General features: G+C 37.6%; 1 protein-coding gene across 3 annotated transcripts in view; it reads left to right on the top strand.

The window, feature by feature from the left end:
- Positions 1-18,835, top strand: part of LOC113539014 (kelch-like protein 29) — a 93,578-nt gene that overhangs the window by 5,697 nt on the left and 69,046 nt on the right. The gene's annotated exons all lie outside the window — the stretch shown is intronic.

Raw genomic sequence — 18,835 nt, forward strand, 5'->3', positions numbered from 1 at the left:
TAAATATACTGTAGATGGAATCTTGTCAAAGTATGAGATCAGAGGTTGCCATGATTTATAGAATTTCTGTGTGGAGCCTCTGAGTGTGTACTTAATTTAATAAATGACATTACATTTGCGAGCCAGACTTGTTCATATGTTCCAATTATGGCATTAATTTTTTTATTTATTTGGCAGAAAGAGGTAGTCGAATGGGACACTGAATATAGCTATATTCATATGTAGCTACACTATATGGCCAAAAGTTTGTGGACACCTGACCATCACACCCATATGTAGGTCTTCCCCAAACTGTTGCCACAAAGTTGGAAGCACACAATTATATAGGATGTCTCTGTATGTTGTAGCATTACAATTTTACCCTCACTGGATCTAAGAGGTCCAAACGTGTTCCAGCATGACAGTGCCCCTGTGCACAAACTGAGCTCCATAAAGACGTGGCTTGCCAGGGTTGGCGTGGAGGAACTCGAGTGGCCTGCACAGAGCCCTGACTTCAACCCCACTAAACACCTTTGGGATGAACTAGAAGGCTGACTGTGCCCCAGGCCTTCTTGCCTGACATCAGTGCCTGGCCTCACTAATGCTCATGTGGCTGAATGGACAAATCCCCACAGCCACGCTAGTGGAAAGCCTTCCCAGAAGAGTGGAGGTTAACAGCAAACGGGGGACTAAATCTGAAATGGGATGTTCAAAAAAGCATATATGAATGTGATGGACAGGTGTCCACAAACTTTTGGCCATATAGTCTATATGGGGACAAGGCTGAACATCAGTGTCTAGTGCCCCTGAAATAGTATCAAAATAACTGGTCCAGAATTTTGTTAATTTTGGATATGTCCGAAACATACAGCGTTTGTCAAGTTAGCTGGGGATATTGCACAGTGGCCACATGTTCATATCTTCTATGTCAGGGAAAAATTTTTGCTAGTTTGGCTTTATATAGATGTACACTAGAGTTCTATGAAGCACCTTGAATTGTATATGAAAAATACAGGAAATAGAATAGTTCACCTTTCAGAGAGCAGGAAACAATTGAGTTGCCAGAGAGGTCGGTTAAAATTACAGGCTTGGAAATTAAGATCACAGGACAAGGGGTCATGGTCTGGTATAACAATGCTTGAGTATTCTACCTGTGAAACACTTGAAAAAAGGGTTCTGGCTACAAAAAAAAAAAAAATCTATTCTTGAATAGACTTGATGAACATGAGAGTAGTACAAATAATCACTTTTTTTTAAAATGTCATTGAAACCGCACTAGCAGTGTCACCCTGTGTCATCAGTGTGGCACATAACCACTAACTGCCCAGAGGAATAATGAAAGTACAGCAAAAACCAGCAAATTAGTACCAGAGTCACTAAACCAATCACAAATATTTCAATGTAAACATAATTAAAGTGTTTCAGGCTGCAGTTTTCCTTTAAGGCTCTGTGAGATATGCTTGTATCTTTGCGCTTCTATTTTAGACTTGATTTTTGAACTTCCAGAAGAAGTCCTGATGTTGTGTAGAAAATCAAATCCCATACTTTAGCTACATCCGTCTACTCGCGTACAACATAGTTAAGAAAGATGTTGACTAATGAGGTGAAAACAGATTTCAACCATGGTTGAACTGAATAATTAGGTTGGTTGAATGATTCGATTGTTATGGACATAGCACAGCCTGCTAATACAATCAAGAGCTGAATCGCACAGTAATATATGTAAATTCAATGCAAATTCATATGTTTTACTCTTCTTATAGATGCGCTGATGCCGCTGCTCCCATTAGATCCCCTGTTGTAAATGTCTGCTTCAGTCTTCACTCATGACTGGTTCTGTTTGTCAGGAAGCTGATTATATTACATCGTTTCATGTTCGTGCTTATACAGTGGACTGTGTGGTTGCTGTTGGCTTGGCTGCAGCGTTGTATTAAATTAGCCAACTGTGTTTTACACATACAGCAGTCACAGCAGAGCTGTGTGTCACCGGCACCTTGGGGTTTTTATTTCATTTCATTTTATGGCTGGAAGTCGGATACAAACCTTTCTAAAATGAATAGATATTTTCTCTCTTCAGTTCTATTCTTTCAAAATTGAAATGGGACATGAGAAAAACATGAGAGAAAAACATGAGAGCGTCCTGATATGCTGGCTTTGGTCAGTAGGATGGGTGGAAGGTAGTAATAGTAAGATAACCCGGTGTCACTATATCACAATAGAGTTTTCTGTGACTTGTGCCTGCTGTGTTTGTTCTGTAATTTCAGACAACACAGATTTTGTGATGCTGTATACATCATTAACACTATGCTACACTGGTATGGTTAAGGATTGTATATGATTTTTCTAATCTGTAAGATGAACTGATTAGTGCTGTACTCTAGTCGTCCAACATGATTTAAAAGTAAAGAACTCATTTGGGAAACAGTAAGGTATTTGAACCATCTGTATGACTCGTGAATTAATTAAAAACCTTTCCAAATTGTCATCTCAGGCTTGAGCTCTGTGCTAACCACTTTACAGAGGAAGCCATCCGGTGTTGGATGTGTAAAATCCGACAGTTCAGCACCTTTCGGATCGTTCTCAAATGCGCTGATGCATGTCTGTGCCTGAGGTTTGTTTTCAGCTCTCTAATTTGGATCACTGCTTTCTGAAATCAGACTTCAGTGTGCTTGTCATACATACGTATGTTTGATATTTCTGTATAATTGAGCATAGCTGTACTTGTAGAGAGATGCATATTTCTGCACATCTTAGTGCTGTGATCAATGGTTCAAATCTAAATTGCAAGTCTGGGAGACAATATTTTTAATGAAAGACATACAGGCCATAGAGATGCTTAACCCATATTCCGCTGCAAATTCTTTCCTGTATTATTTGTAATGGTTAAATCTGTGAGAGTGAAGTGCACTGGTGAAATATGTAAAGCTACAGGACGTACGATTTTGGAAATTCACCCTGTCTGGTAAATGCTATTGTCAGCTAGTAGTATGGCTAAATAGCAATGACACCAATTTTGTAGTGACAGACTATTTAATAGGGTAGTTTGCAGTTTGGACACAGTCCAAGCATTCCTAACTCGTGATTGCTCAGTATTACAGAAGTGTTATGAGAATAAAATAACTCGTACATTAATGGGACTGTCACAGGTACTAAGTACCAGATGAAATATCAAGATCTCAACAACGGCTTATATTTTAACCTAACAGCTGATGCCTAATAAAGCAGCAGTGTCTGTGCAATCTGCTGTGAATAACACTTTTATTTATTAACAGTTTTTAACTGTTTTAGTAGGAATTATTAAAAGCTTGAAGATTAATGGGTCAATTCAGTAAGAATGAACAAACGATGAGCCAGTGAGCTCCCCTTCTCCGATTACCAGCGTGCCCACGAGTATGGCTTAGGGCTGTAATTGCGTTTCAGTGTAGCGCGACTGCAACACACTGATGAAAGTGAAATGCAACACAACAGGGAATTACATTCACTTCTGACATGACGTCAGTGTTAATTCATAAAAAAATAATCTTTTGCTGATTCCTATTTTTCACTGAAGAGATCAAGAGACATGAGCAATGCAGTGAAGGTTTTGCTTTTCAGTGTGCAATGTTTTCTCCATGACACAGATGAGAAGTAATACAGTTTGTGTATTCCATTGCACATTTTTCACCGGTGTGATTACTTTTTGTTCTGGCATGGAATCCTATCCACAGCCAAAAGCCATCAGAACAGCTTGAATGTACCTTGGCAGAGGTTCTACACATCTCTGGAGCTGTACTGAAGGTACTCTACACCATTCTTCGAAAATATATTCCCTCAGCTGGTGTTCTGATGATGGTGGTGGAGAGCGCTATCTGACACGCCAGTCAAAAATCTCTCATGGATGTACAATTAGGTTGAGATCCGGTGATTGTGAAGGCCGTACCATATAATTTACACCATTTTCATACTCATCAAACCGTTCAGTGAGCCCTGGTGCCCTGTGGATAGGAGTGTGTCATTCTGCAAGAGACCACTCCCATCTGGATAGAAATGTTTCTTCATTGGATAAAGGTGATTAATCAGAACATTTGTACTGATTTCAAATTTTTCCCTATAATTTGTTACCTGTGAAAAGTTCTATGCTGTAGTATTTACATTTTTTTCAAATATTGTTTTGCTTTAAATGTATTTATTTAAAGGAGATTATGGGATCGTTTTCAGACAGATATGTACGTAAATACTGTTACACAGATTATGCGTTAATACTTTTTGCCTTCACATGGTACTATTTGTCTCATCTTGGAATTAGCAGGTGGGTGAATTATTATGCTTTAACATGTTTTATCATGAGATCAAAAATCAAAAGCAGGAGACATGCATGCCGGCATTGTGAGTACTGGAGTCGGTTTGGCAGCACTACAGAGCCTGGGCTGTGGTCTTGTCTCTCCTGATTACTCTCTATGTGCTTAAGTGGTTACGGCAGGGCAGCTGCAGGATTGGCACTATTTCAAAAGTTTCCCGCTGATCAGAATTGCCAGGTGTGAGTTCACTGGTGTGATCTGTGTAGTCACAATCTCAGCCGTCAAACTGCGGTACTGCTCGAATGTGGCATTCTTTAGCTCTTTGCCTCCAGGTATTTGTTTTTTTCCATCTTTGAAAGTGCCATTGACTGTTTAACCTGTGTGGATCCCAACAGCTGTGGCTTCATCTTAGTTTCTTGCTTCAAGGGTCTGTTAGAAAAAATGTGACCTGATTTCTTGATTGTTTACTATTCTTGTATCATCATGATGTAGGGCCACTTTCCCCTGATTGTATTTAGCTATAAAGTCAAGCACCAGCAAACAGTTTGAAGCACAAATGTTTAAATATATCTTCTTGGTGTCATGTTGCTGATGCATGGGACGGAGACTGTGCGCAGGTGTGAGCCTCTCAGGGTGGATCAGTGTCAGACTGGGCTGCTGGTGCATCTGCTGCCCCACACACTCATCCTGACCTGCGCTCACAGTAGCGCGTAAAAAAGAGATTTTATGAGCACTCGGATCAGATTACAGCCAGAGAGCACGGCTCTGGCATGCATTAATCATAATGTGTTCTATGTAAATCACCAGCATTGACTCTGTTCTGTATATTAATACACTTGCACAACTACAACACACGGACAACTAGGCTGTGGTTCTGAGAACTTCTACAAACTTTCTGCTTTTACTTGGAACCTCTTCACATGGAAAAGCTGATTTGCATATGGAAATAGATGTAGTTAAGTGATTTGCTGGGCTATTTTAAAAATAACCTTTTCTGTTTGACAAGCTGCACATGCAAATTCAAATCAGCTGAAATGAGTGATCTGTTTCATATCTACATTTACAGCATTTAAAAGATTCCCTTATCCACTGTGACTTACAGAGTACTTTGTAGTACCTATCAAAAACATATCCTAATGTTAGCTCAGTAGGTCTGAGAATGCCACTCAGCTAAAACCCTGTTAGTGGAAGGTTTTAAGTATGTTAAATGTTTAAATTATAATTATATTAATATTTGTAAAAAATAGTTAGACATTTAACTAGTGTTTTTTTTTTTCTAACTTATATCACAGTAGGTGGTCAATAACCTGCTAAGTGCATTATGTTCCTATATGTCAGATGTTATTGTAGCACAGCAGAATCTCTTTGCTGACTAGGGTATTGATTAAAGCTGACATAGTGATAATAAGGCTTTTTTGGCCAGCCATCTGGACAGGTGTTGCTGACTGTATACTGCTGGCCAGAGAGCCAAGTCCACCCTCCTCCCTCCTCCCTCCTCCTCCTAGGGCTATCTTTATATCTGCTTTCTCATGTTCTAAGAAAGGTACATTATTTCTTATGGCATAGGCTGCCTATTATTATTGTCATATCATATTAAATTATAGGGTTATCAATTTATATTATGAACTGTGAGATGAAGGATAAGGAAACATTTAACAAGCTAAAACTCATGCATTAAAAAAATTACCACCAAGACACAGGAATGAGTGTAATTTTTTTTAATGTTCATTTTGATTTAATTCATTAAACTCCCACTTTCTCATCCTCACTTCCATAACTGCACGTCTTTTCTCTTAGTTTCACTGTAGTTAATGAATAATTCACAATAAGCTTTAATATGTTTTAAGATGAATAGTAATAAGACAGGGGTTTAATGTGTATTAATTAGTCCCAATTTACACCTAGTCTTTTCATCTGTTTTCTAGGTATCAGGATTATATCCTAACAGTAGGGGTGCACATCTGCGTCGAACAATACATTCAACAGACTGCGTAATAAAGCAGGTTATTCGTCATAAAATAGAGCTTATATTACGTGAGGTGTAATAAACATTGAAACTTAATCAAGCCCACACTTCCTCTTGTAAAAAGGTTGCTTCCTCTTGATCTCAAATCAGGAAAGGCTACAGAGGATAAAAAAAAACACATTTCTCCTAAGCGTAGCCAGAGATAATACCATTACATCTGCACCGACATCATGCAAAACATGAAAACTCTCTCTCCCTCTCTCTCCCTCTCCCTCTCTCCCTCCCTCTCTCTCTCTCTCCTGCATTTCTCGGCTGATCCAATATGGGTTAAATAAATCAGCGTGGCATAGCTCGGTATAGAGAAGAAACATGTTTGAACTGCAGAGAACTGTGTGATCTCAGACACGCACCTTGAGAGAGTCACACCAGCAGGGTTGCCAGAGTTGGGGTTTTTACGCCAAAGTATATATAGTTTTGAAACAAGGCTGTGGGCGGAAAAGTAAATTGATTGAAATGTAGAGACTTAGAAAAAAAAACAGTGTCCTCTTTTTCCAATGGCAGAATCTTTAGGTTTATCTAATCTTTTAGTTTCAGGTCTTTTTGTGCAGAGCTGTGGTTGAGGTTTTACTAACTGCTTAGCTACACTTTAATATTTTTTTTCATTCTAATGCACAGCTTTTGTTTAGTTATATGCAACTAAGAGTCTGAAAGGATCATGCAAATACTATGTCATTATTAAATTTCAGTTATTGTACTTTTATAATGTTGAATGTTTTATTCAACTGAAAGTTGAAGCCTAAGACACATATTCAAGCAATGCTTATTTTCGCTGTATCAAAAATATATTGTATGGAGACACTACTGTATCATATCATATTGAATTAAAATTTTGTGTATTGTTACACCCCTACTGGACAGGGATTATCTCTGTAAAAAAGTATAAATATGTCTAAGATACTTACAGATAAACAGCTTCATGAGGTCTGAGGTGCCTTTTTAGCAAAAGTGTTGAACGCATCGCTTCAGCACATGTTTGTGTTGCGTCCTTGTTTTCTGTATGTCTCTGGGCCTCATTGTTGCGTGCTGTGCCGTCATTTGGAGATCTGATTTAAGATTACCAGTGTGCATGGAACAGTGGTTTCGTGCTTCCATTTTGCTTATGTGTGTGAAGACTTCTTGAACTGTTGTATGTGCACTTTGTGCGTGACAGTTCCAGGGTCCCCAGTTCAATCCTGAGCTCAGGTTGCTGTATGTGCGGAGATTCCATGTTCATGTGTGTTTCTTCCAGGTTCTCTCGTTTCTTTCCACCTCCCAAAAACATGGAAGTAGGTGAATAGGCTATGCTACATAGCCCCGAGGGATGAATAAGTGTGTGAATGTGTGTGCATGCATGGTGCCCTATAATGGAGTGGCACCCTATTCAGGGTATATCCCGCCTTGAGCCCAGTGTTCCTGGAATAGGTTCCGGATCCACCATCACCTTGACCAGGATAAAGCGGTTACTGAAGATGAATGAATGTTTGTGCATTAAGACAGTTTCTGTCACAAGAAGTATAACAGACTGATTTGCATATTAATATGTGATACAGTGTATGTGGTAAAGATTTTATCCTGATACCATTCAGACTCAATGCACAAAACATCCAGGGGTAAATGATGTATTAGTTTGCAGTTTTGCTGTCAAAATGTTCATTCTACTTTAGTTTTGATTTATTTGCCAAAAAGAGCTCTGATGCCTTCATGTAAATTATTCATGTAAATTTCAGAAACAAGGAGCCTTACCTCATTTAATGAGTGTTTATTTGGATTGAGAATTAACAAATTTACAACTGCACACTTTAACAGTTTGTGTAAAGTGAAAATCCACAAAACTATAATTATGACTCAGTTGAAGTGCAAGTGCAATTTGTTGAATTTTTTTTTTTAGTTGGCATTTAAATCTGAACCTCCTCCGTGCTGATGAATATTTAAATTCTTTGCACACTTGTGCTCTGAGCAGTGTGCCTCTTCAATTACTCTACAGTTGAAACATTTCCCCTGAAATATTCAGTAGTCATTTAAGTCAAACCCTCAGCCCGCAGAATGCTGGCGTAGTTTGTGATACGCATTTCTAATTTCTTTTCATTGAGCATTCAGCTTGTCTGGTGCCTCTGAATGTCCCCATTAGTGTGTGTGACCCTGTTGACCTTTCTGTGTGCGGCTCACTGCCAAGTTGAGCAGAGGTGGATGAAAAAAGGAATCATGTTCAGACATAAAGTCTTTATCTGCCACATATTAGCCACATGTTTATCCTTCCAAATAGTCTTGCAGATCTAATTTTCTGCTGTCTAGAATAAAAGGGGGAAAAGATTAGAAGCTATTTAAAAGGTGTTGTGTTCTTGATCGTATCATGTGTAGAAGTAAATTAAGGTTTCAAGGTTTTAGAGGTTTAATGGCCCAGTTGACTAGACAGTGGACCAGCTCCTTTTCTTCCTTCCTTAAAATTTCCCAGCTGGCTATGAAATGCTAAATGTTTTTATACAGTTTCCTCCAAAAATATTGGAGCCTTCATAAATATGGCTCTTTAAATCAAGCATTAAACAGAATGTATACTTTCCTGCTCAAACAAAAGAAATGTACCTTTGCGCTGACAAAACAATCATTGTCATAAGAACGTCTTTTTTTTAATTAAAGGTATTTTGTTACAAAAACATATATGGCAGAAGTATTGACACTGTGTGGAATATTTAAAATAAATCTCTTGTTTTTAATATATTGAAATATATGCTTAGCAATTATGGATCAGATATCAATTATAAAGACTAGTATGCAAGTTGTTCCCTTTTTATTGTATATGCGTATGTTCCCTAATATGTAAGAGATCCCCTTAAGTTTAAACTTAAACTATCACTCATTGCATGTGTTAGTCTTTTTAAATAGTCATTTTGCTCATTGTCATGAAGGGTGCCAATAATTCTAGAGGACATGGTATGTTTATAGTGGTGCTAATATAGGGCTACAGAATGGTGATGACCTTGTTCAAGACTTGTAGTCTGATTAAAATTAAAAACTGACCTCAAATCTGAGTGCGCAGAGAAAGAAGCATCATGCACTGTCTGTGTCTTTAGAAAACAGAGGGAGCTCAGCTAATAGATGTAGCTGCGTTTGCGATGCATGTGTTTGTTGCTATCTTTAAAACTCAGAGGAATGGCTGTGTAGACTATGAGAGAGGTCAATCTAAGTGCAGCAAGCGTGTTTCTCACGTCTTCAGGGAGGCTGCTGATGCTTTCTGCCCACAGCACACTGGCACCCATACATTACTAATGAAGCATAGCTATAAAAGAGGCTCGGCACAGATAAACCTGAGTATGTAGTAAAGTGCACTGGGGGTAATATTGTAACTCAATCCGATCAACCATTTTATACTACACTAAGATACAAACCAGTGTATTCCTGCAAAGAGGCTTACCGCTGTTGAATATATTTTCAGCTGATTTTCCTCAAGGCTGAGATGCTCAGACATCAGCGTTCCCACAGTTTCGGCTTTATCCTGGTCAGCAGTTCAAGCTCTCAAGCATATGATTAGTGTGTTTATACACAATGTACAGATTTCTTATGCTTTCCATCTCACAACTGAAAAAATTGGCTTCTTTAATTCATTTCACACAGATGGCCAGCTTTTGCATGTACATTTCCTGGTGGATTGAAGCATGTTCAGTTCCACTGAGTGAAATAATTTGTGCAGGTCAATGATGACATGGTGATTGTGTACAGCATTATATAATGCAAAATAAAATGAGCTATGTAGAGTAACTCCTGTCCTTCCTGTTATATCCTGCCTTAGGCTTGGTAAGCTTTTCATCCAGCCCTGTTAAATATAATGAGAGGCTGCCTACAGAGCACTGCAGAATTTTTGGCACCCTTTGGAAAAATGAGCAAAAATAATTGTATAATATACGCATTTCACACAATAATTAACAATTTCCACACAAACTGTTAGAAAACCTACTGAACATTTGCTCTAACAAAAATCATTCTTTTAAGATATTATCTGGCATTATTGATACCAACTATCTTTGAAAAAAAGATTTAAATTGCTCTTACTTCTGCACAAGAAAATTAAAAACTGTAGTTTAAAAAAAGACCAGGAATTGGAAGCAGGAACATTCTAATCCTACGTATTTTTTACTCATTTTCATGAAGGGTGCCAGTAATTCTGAAAGGCACTATACATATATCAGTTTCAATTTCTCCTTTATTAACATCAGTGATTTGCATAGAAAGATCAGAAATGAGGTAATTAGTTTAAATGTCATATTGGTTTAGTTTTGCAGGCCTGTTATGAACTGTCAAGAAAACATAATGATTAAATGAGTTAAACTGAAACAGTTTTGATGTTTATGTGAGATATACACTCAGCAGCCACTTTAACAGGAACACATATATACCTGCTCTTTCATGTAATTATCCAATGAGCCACACATGGCAGCAGCACAGTGCATAAAATCATGCAGGTGCAGGTCAAGAGCATCAGTTAGTGTTCACATCAAACATTAGAATGGAGCCAGAAATGTGATCTCAGTGATAAGCACTCGTTACAACTGTGGTGAACAGAAAAGCATCTCAGAACGCCCAACACATCGAACCTTGAGGCGAATGGGTTATAACAGCAGAAGACCACATTGGGTTCCACTCCTGTAAACCAAGAACAGAAATCTGAGGCTACAGTGGGCACAGACTCGTTAAACTGGACAGTTGAAGACTGGAGAAAAATTGCCTTGTCTTCTTACACTTTCAGCTGTCTAGCTTTGGGGAACCTGTGCCATCTGTAGCCGCAGATACTTGTTCTTGGCTGACAGGATTGGAACCTGATGTGGTCTTTTGCTACTGGATGTTTTTAGTGTTCCACACCATTCTGTGTAAACTCGAGAGGCTGTTGTGTGTGTCCCAGGAGATCATTGGTTTCTGAAATATTCTAACCAGCTAATGTGGCACCAGCAACCATGCCACGGTCACAGAGATCACCAATATTTTTCCCAATTCTGGTGTGTGAACATGTGAACATTAACTGAAGCTCTTGAGCCGTATCTGCACGAGTGTATGTGCAGCATTGCTGCCACATGATTGACTGATTCGGTAATTGCATGAATGAGCAGGAGTATGGGTGTTCCAAGAGAAATGGCTGTTGGATAGTTTATAAGGGCACAAACTGGGCCTATTATAAATGTACACCTGAGTTACTATTATCCACAATTGGTGGTGTACTGAGTGGCTGAATGAATTAATTGGTCTAGGAGGAGCACTGGAGACTTATGAACTCTTAGTAATTAATTGAATGCTTGGCAGAGTGCACTTGGTATGTGGGTGCGGAGAAACCATTATCACCTTCTCTTTGAAAAGAAGCTGAATGTAGTGTTTACTTGCCTTTGGGTGTTTTATTAATAGAGATCAATGATTGCACTGTGTGTGTGACATTGTTTCATAGTGGAGCTGCTACTTTCTAACTTGTAACCTATTGCTATCAGCACAGAACTTAGGGCTCCATATAAACAGCCTTAAAAGAGAATGAATTTGGATTTTTCTATCATTGAATATCACAAGGCAAGACATGATATATGATCCTATAAATATTTATATGTATGTTTTTACACAAATACTCAGATATGCACTGAATGAAAAAATATGTAGATATGCAATGAAAGATAAAATAGGGTCTCAGGAAATGTCAGAGATTGAATCGGTTTTATTTCAAATGCTAAATAAGTAAGTAAGTAAGTAAAAAATAAATAAATAAATAAATAAATAAAATTACAATGGAAATAACAGCAAGCAATGTTTTTCTGTGTTTTTTTTCTGTTGTAATAATTATCTATATCTATAACTGTAATGTAATAATCATCTATCTATCTATAATTATCTATAAATATCTGTAATTATTATATTCAAGCGGCAATGGCTGGATATTTAACTGCCTTTGTAGTTGTTTGTCGGCATAAATGCTTAACTGTATTGCGACTAACCCAATCTTCTGTAGGAGCTTTTCACTGCTAGTGGAGCGTTTAGTGCCATACAGGTATCCCTCCCAGGATCTGATCGTGATCAGCAGATATTAACGCTGAGCAGGACCAGCAAGCTCTGACCTTTGGCTGAATGTTAAGGACCTGAGTGTACAATGCTCTTTTCCACTGATGATTAGATGAGTGCCTGGAAACCATCATTGTTCATTTGGTTTAGTCTCCCGTAATTAGGCAAATTAACCAATTGGAAACAGATCATTTAATAAATAGTCAGCTTTCAAATGATGGCACCCATGGTAAAGATGAGAAAAATGTCTGACTTCATAAGCTGCTCTGGATAAGATAAATTGGTGCTAAATGCTGTAAATGTAGTGTGTGTGTGTGTGTGTGTGTATATATATATATATATATATATATATATATACTGAGCATCTTGCATATATGAGCATATATTACTGAGCATCTTGCAGAAGCAGCCACAGTTCTTCTGGAGACTTTGACTGTCACACTTGCTTCTTATTTTTGCAGCAAAACCCAGCAGCCTTCATTATGTTTTTTTTGGCTGAAAAGTGTCTCTTTTGTAATATGCTGCTTTCTTTACTGACATACAAAAATTTTTCTGGAACATTTAATTTTGTGCTGGAAAACTAATGTTTAGAATTCTAAAATGTTTTTGATCTGAATCAATAATATAGAAGTCATAAAATAAAAATCTATAACAAAGTTTGTATTAAAAAAAATAGGGTGCCTAAGACTTTTGCACAGTACTGTATATACATGCACAAACAAAACCACGTCGCAGTTAATGGCACCCATAGAAATTAACATGTTAACATTTATATTTTACTTTTTTTGAGCTCACCTTTTTTTGAGTTGAGTGTTTAAGAGCTCTTAAGTGGTCATTCATTGCATATAGGCCAAATTCCACTAGGAATTTGGGGAAAATTAGAGAATACACAAATGAAACAAGAGAAAAATGTTGACCTTCAGAAATCAGGCAATGGCTGCAAAAATAACTACATGCCTGAAAATCTTCATATCCACTGTTAGGACAATAGTTAAGAAGTTTAAAACAAACAGAGCCATAATAAACCTGTCTGAAAGTGTATTTTACTCAAACACACTGTGCGGAGAGTGGATAGAGAGGCAAAAATTGCTTCAAGGATCACAGCTGGAGATTTGCAGAAGATGGCAGCATTTTGGGGTTACCAAGTGTGCCACCTCTATGCCAACATACTATTTAGGAATGCCAGAAGAAAGCCTTTTTTCCCCCCCTCTCTGCACAAACATATGTGCCTGGAGTGTCACTAGATACTACTGGAACTTTGACTGGAACCGGGTAGTGTTGACAAAAATAGAACTTTTGGCAACAAACACTGAAGATGGGTTTGGCATAAAAAGGAGGATGGTTATTCAGAGAAGAACCAAATCCCCACTGTTAAGTAGGATGGAGGATCTGTGATGTCGTGGGGGTGTTTTTCCTCCAAAGGCCCTGGGAAACTTGTTAGTATACATGGCATCATGGACTCCATGAAGTTCCAGGAGATTGAATGAAAATCTGACTGCTTCTGCCAAGAAGTTGTAACTTGGTCATGGTTGAATATTCCAGCAAGACCTAATGAGCCAAAACACACATTCAAATCCATGCAAAAAAGTTCAGTGACCTCAGATTCAAGCTTTTGACAAGTTCATCCTAGCCTCCTGACCTAAAACCCAGTGAAAACCTGGGGTTAGCAGAACAGGAGAGTCCACAAGAGAGGACTTTGAACCCTGGAGAATCTTGCTAGATTCTGGATTGAGGAGTGTCTCAGATTCCTTGCTCATTATTCCCCAATCTCATCATCTTTATACGAGAAGACTCAGTCCTGCAAAGGAGGTTGGCAAATTATGAAATGCAGGGGCGACAATAGTTGTGACATGTAGTTTTGTTAAAAATATACTTTTATCAGCCACAACCATTCTGTGTAAAATCCAGGAGATTAGCAATTTCTGAAATACTCAATCCAGCTTGTCTGACACCAACAGCCTTCCCATGGTCAAAGATAATGTTTGATGTGAACATTAACTAAAGCTTGAGTTATACTGTATATGCATGATTTTGGGCATTGCACTGCTATCACATGATTAACTTATTGGATAATTACACGAACAAGCAAGTGTACATGTGTTCCTAATAAAGTGGGTGGGGAATGTATATATTTTTCCATTGAATATATTTACCTCATGTAAAGGTTCTCTATTTTTCAATATAAGATTAAGCTAATTAACCAGAAAGACATTTTTCCTACAACCTTCGTTTTTTTCATGAAAGGTAGATGTCTGTACTTATTGCACTTTATTAGAAACTTGTTCAATATGACTACAGTTAAAACACCACCTCCTGTTCCTTATTCACTTCTGCTTTATTAGGCATGGTCTGATTAGCCATGTGTGTGCTTATTATGACAAACCGGTTGAAATGTTGAATGAATACGGCATATCTTTTTTCAACAGTTTACAGCTAGGTTTGTCTGTCACATTTTTCTGAACATGCAGTACAGTTTATGCACAAAATTAGGTGATTTTTTTCAACATCTGTAGCTTTCTGAGTTGTATGCGCACAATGCAGACTGTTTTTTTTTTTTCCTTCACTCTCTCTAATTTCAGCCTTGGAAATTTTCTTTCATATTGAAATTAATCAAGAGCCCGGCTGTAATTGCAGAGTGCTGCTGTTAGCTGTCATCACACACCATCTTCACTAGCAAGAATATAGCTGTGTAGACCTGTTGAGCAAGTCTGTACTCAGCTGTTTGAATTTGCTTCGTTATTTTTAGACGTTCATCACTTTGCGAATCAAAACCATATCTCTGTTACCATGATGCACAAATCGCACCTCACTGGATCCGCTATTATTTTAAAATAAACAGCTTGAAGATATGTAGATATTAACTTGTACTATACTCAAATCCTTTCAACCAGGGTGTCTGAGACATCACATTCCTGATCTCTACTATATCTATATATATGATCTATGATCTATACTATATCCATACTTTTAAAATGCCATCAGTATTTGCTGTGGATAAATATTTAATTGTGGGATCACCATAATCCTTGTTTCAGATATTTCTTTGTTTTGTTGCTTTTACTAAATGCATAAAAGCTATCACTTGTGTATTCATATGTGTTGTGTGATGATGCATGTTTCTTTTTTGCTCCATCCCCAAAAGAAAAGCAGCGGTGTATCTGACATGCCCTTGGACAGATTTTAGAGGGCTCAGGCAATTAGGCCTGCTCCATGGTGCCTGTGCTGGGAGAGAGCCTTGTTATCTGGATGCTGTTGATTGCACTACACTGCTGCTGATTGTCCGTCATGTGAGCTTTACTCGGCCCTCACGCTGCTGGCCTTATTCAAGCAAACTCAGCTGCTCGCTGTTCAGCTGCATTTTATCCTCTTTTAGTGACTAACCATAATCCTTTTCACCAAATATCATTCAAAGGCAAAGATATAAAAACGTTACCTCTGTGAAGTTTCCCCCCAAAAAGATATTAAACAAAACCTGGATCATTTGCGTGTTGTGGTTGTGTTTTGTACCATAAAAATGAAAGTTTGTGCCAGTTTAGTTTGTGAGGAAATATATTGTAGTATTATACATTTATAGTGCAAACTAATGAAGGTAACTTGTCTATATTGTTGTTTTGGTTTTGAAATGAATGAGATTCAGTGCGCTAGTGACATCACTCTCGGGTATAGGCTTACAGTGAAATATGTAAAGAAATAAAACAAGACGAGTGGCGATTATTTTCTAATAATAGCTTGTCCCTGAGAGTTTTATTCCTTTTATGCCACAATAATTTGCCAACAATTACAGTTGGTCTGTCAGTTTGTCCGAGATTCTCATTTCCGCTATATCTCAAGAATGAGTGGTTGAATGTTTGTAGGATTTGATTGATTGAGTAGGTGTTGGAATTGATCCAAATAGGATCAAGGTCACTACAAGGTCAAATGTCTGGAATCGGTTTTCTTCAGTTGCTTCCTTCCTGTTTGTCAGACAGAGATGTTACTTAGAAACTCGTATTCAGGAACTCAAGGCCCATTTTCTATCTATCTGTAATTTTTGCCAGTGGTCCGTCTATCTGTCAATCCTCCAGTCCATCGTTCCGAGATTCTCTATAGTGCAATATCTCAAGACCAAGAGGGTGAATGTTTGTAGAATTTATATGAATTATCATTGTAACCAGTAGATGAACTGATTAGATTTTGGAATCCAAACAGGGTCAAGGTCAAAACAAGGTCAGGTGTTAGAAATACATAGGTTCCTCCCCGTAAAGTATATTTTAAGGCACAGGAAGGACTAGCTGTGTTGGCAGAGTAGGCATCCCTATCGACGCCATCAGCATTGAATTCTGCCGGTTTATTCATTAAAGAATAGAGTGTCATACTTTTCATATGTTTATATAGGGTGTCCCAAAAGACTCCATACGTAGGGGGTTATGTTCACCAGCACCACATCGGTTGTGCCTTCAACAGTGGATGTTCGTGGACGTCCACATCTCGGTTGGTCCACAGCACTTCCAGTCTTTTAGAATTTGTTAATAAATTTGGCAACAGTGTCGTGCGTGATGCAACCTTGCGACAGCTTCCTGATCCAGCCATTAGAATGATTTCAGTACGTTCTTCTTTCGTCAAAGGCATTCTTAAAGGCTATCTGAAAAAAAATATATGTAATATCAACTAAGTATGAAAAATTTTGGAAGACATTTTGCTGAAAAGTGTTAATTTCCCTTTTGGAGACTTTTGGGACACCCTGTAATTATATTTAACGTTGTGGAACATCTGCAGGACAAATTAGTTCCAGGTAGCACTTACAATAATCAGCTATAAACAATTGTTCCCTCTTTTCCCCCCTAATAAGACAAGAAGCACACAGCTTTTCTGAAAGTGTAAGCCTTTTAATTTGAGGAAAGACTGCTAATTTAAGGCTGCTTTTAGAAATACAGAAGATGAAAATTACCTCTAAACAACTCCAACATTATATATACCATAAGTGTTGCTCCTCCCAATCTAAAATGCTGACAGTGAAAGATGCAGCATGTCTCTGTTATTTCTGTAAAAAAAAAAAAAAAACTGTCAGACTGTAACAAACAGCTCAGACATAAACTGCAGTGTTACTGAATTTGTTAAAAAGAAAAAAAAGAAAGGTATTTTCTATAATTCTGGACATCAAGTAAAAAAAACCCTCAATGCTGTGTAATATTTTAGACAGAAATAGTGAATGTTTTTTCAGCAGTAATGTTTATTTTACTCCTCTGCTGTCCTTTGACGCCTTTTAGCTTCATTTGCTGTTAGTGATTTAAATACTTTATTTTTACATTATGTGGATTTTTGGAAAATCCCCACTGGATTAGAGATTTTTCATTTGAGATTCTTGTTATATCAGCTCAGTCTAACCCTAACCCTAATCCTTGATTTGTTTTATCTTAACATTTTAACATTTTCCTCCCTTTTTGTGTGTTAAAGCAGATGCATCGTCAGACAATACATTTAAAAATACATTTATTTATATGTTGACTGAACTCAGATAAGAAAATGGGAAACAAAAAAATCACTGAAATGAACTGGTACTCACAGAAATAATCACAAAGCCGTATTTGTAGTCTGACTCACTTTATGTCAGGGAACATGTTTTAAAAATATGCCTATGAGCAATACCACAGATACAAAATAATTTTTTTTTTTTATACAATGATGAAGTGGGTAAATTTATTACTCATCCACTCGCTCCTTGCAAATTGCAAAGCCATCACTGCTCTTTTATTATTAGAGAGTTATCAGTGTTTTTTTTTTTTTTCTGACAGCATTGTTGCTGAATAGACATAAATATATCTGACCTTTTGTAGCCCTTTATTCTGTCTTTAAAGGTTGAGCACAATGCAATGTCTCCATTTACAGCACAAAGGGGCTGGAGTAAAGATTCACACTTTCATTTGTCTGGTTCCCAGATAAAAGCCTGGTGCATCTAGGAAAATATATTTTTTTTATCAGTCTTTTCAGAAGCACAACACTGGTCAGATCTGATATCACCTCTTCTGTTATATGACTATGAAAGGTTTCAGACAGTCAGTGAATTGTCATGTAATAGTCAGTCAAGGTGACTGCACTGACTAAAAGAGACCTTTTGAATGAGGGGTAAAGCGTCTTCAAGGAAAACCCTACACACTGTCACATTTTTGACCTTTCTATATATAATTCTGAAAACTGCACCTTTCCTGAACTGCAGTATGTTTCTCTTTTCCGCTGTAAGTAATGTTACAGCATTTTAAAGTCGAAAGTTTCCTATGTGAAACGAGTTCTCACATTGATTATCAGCATCATCCACATCAGTCTCTGTCTCATTCCCTTGAGATAAAAGTCATTCACGGTATTTAAACACAAGCCTCATCACAATCTCTTCACTCGACTGATCTCTGTTCACACTAACATTGTTGTGGAAATAATCACTGATTAATTCAGTCAGTTCTGTTCTGTTGGCTATATTTCTTGTTATTAATGTCTTTTTATTAGGTCATTTAAATATTTTAAAACCTTGTCTGCTGCAAATTGCCTGCATTTAGTGCTGTGTTTGTTAAACTTGTTT

This window comes from Pangasianodon hypophthalmus, chromosome 10, assembly GCF_027358585.1.
Source record: "Pangasianodon hypophthalmus isolate fPanHyp1 chromosome 10, fPanHyp1.pri, whole genome shotgun sequence".
NCBI classification, from domain to species: Eukaryota; Metazoa; Chordata; class Actinopteri; order Siluriformes; family Pangasiidae; genus Pangasianodon; species Pangasianodon hypophthalmus.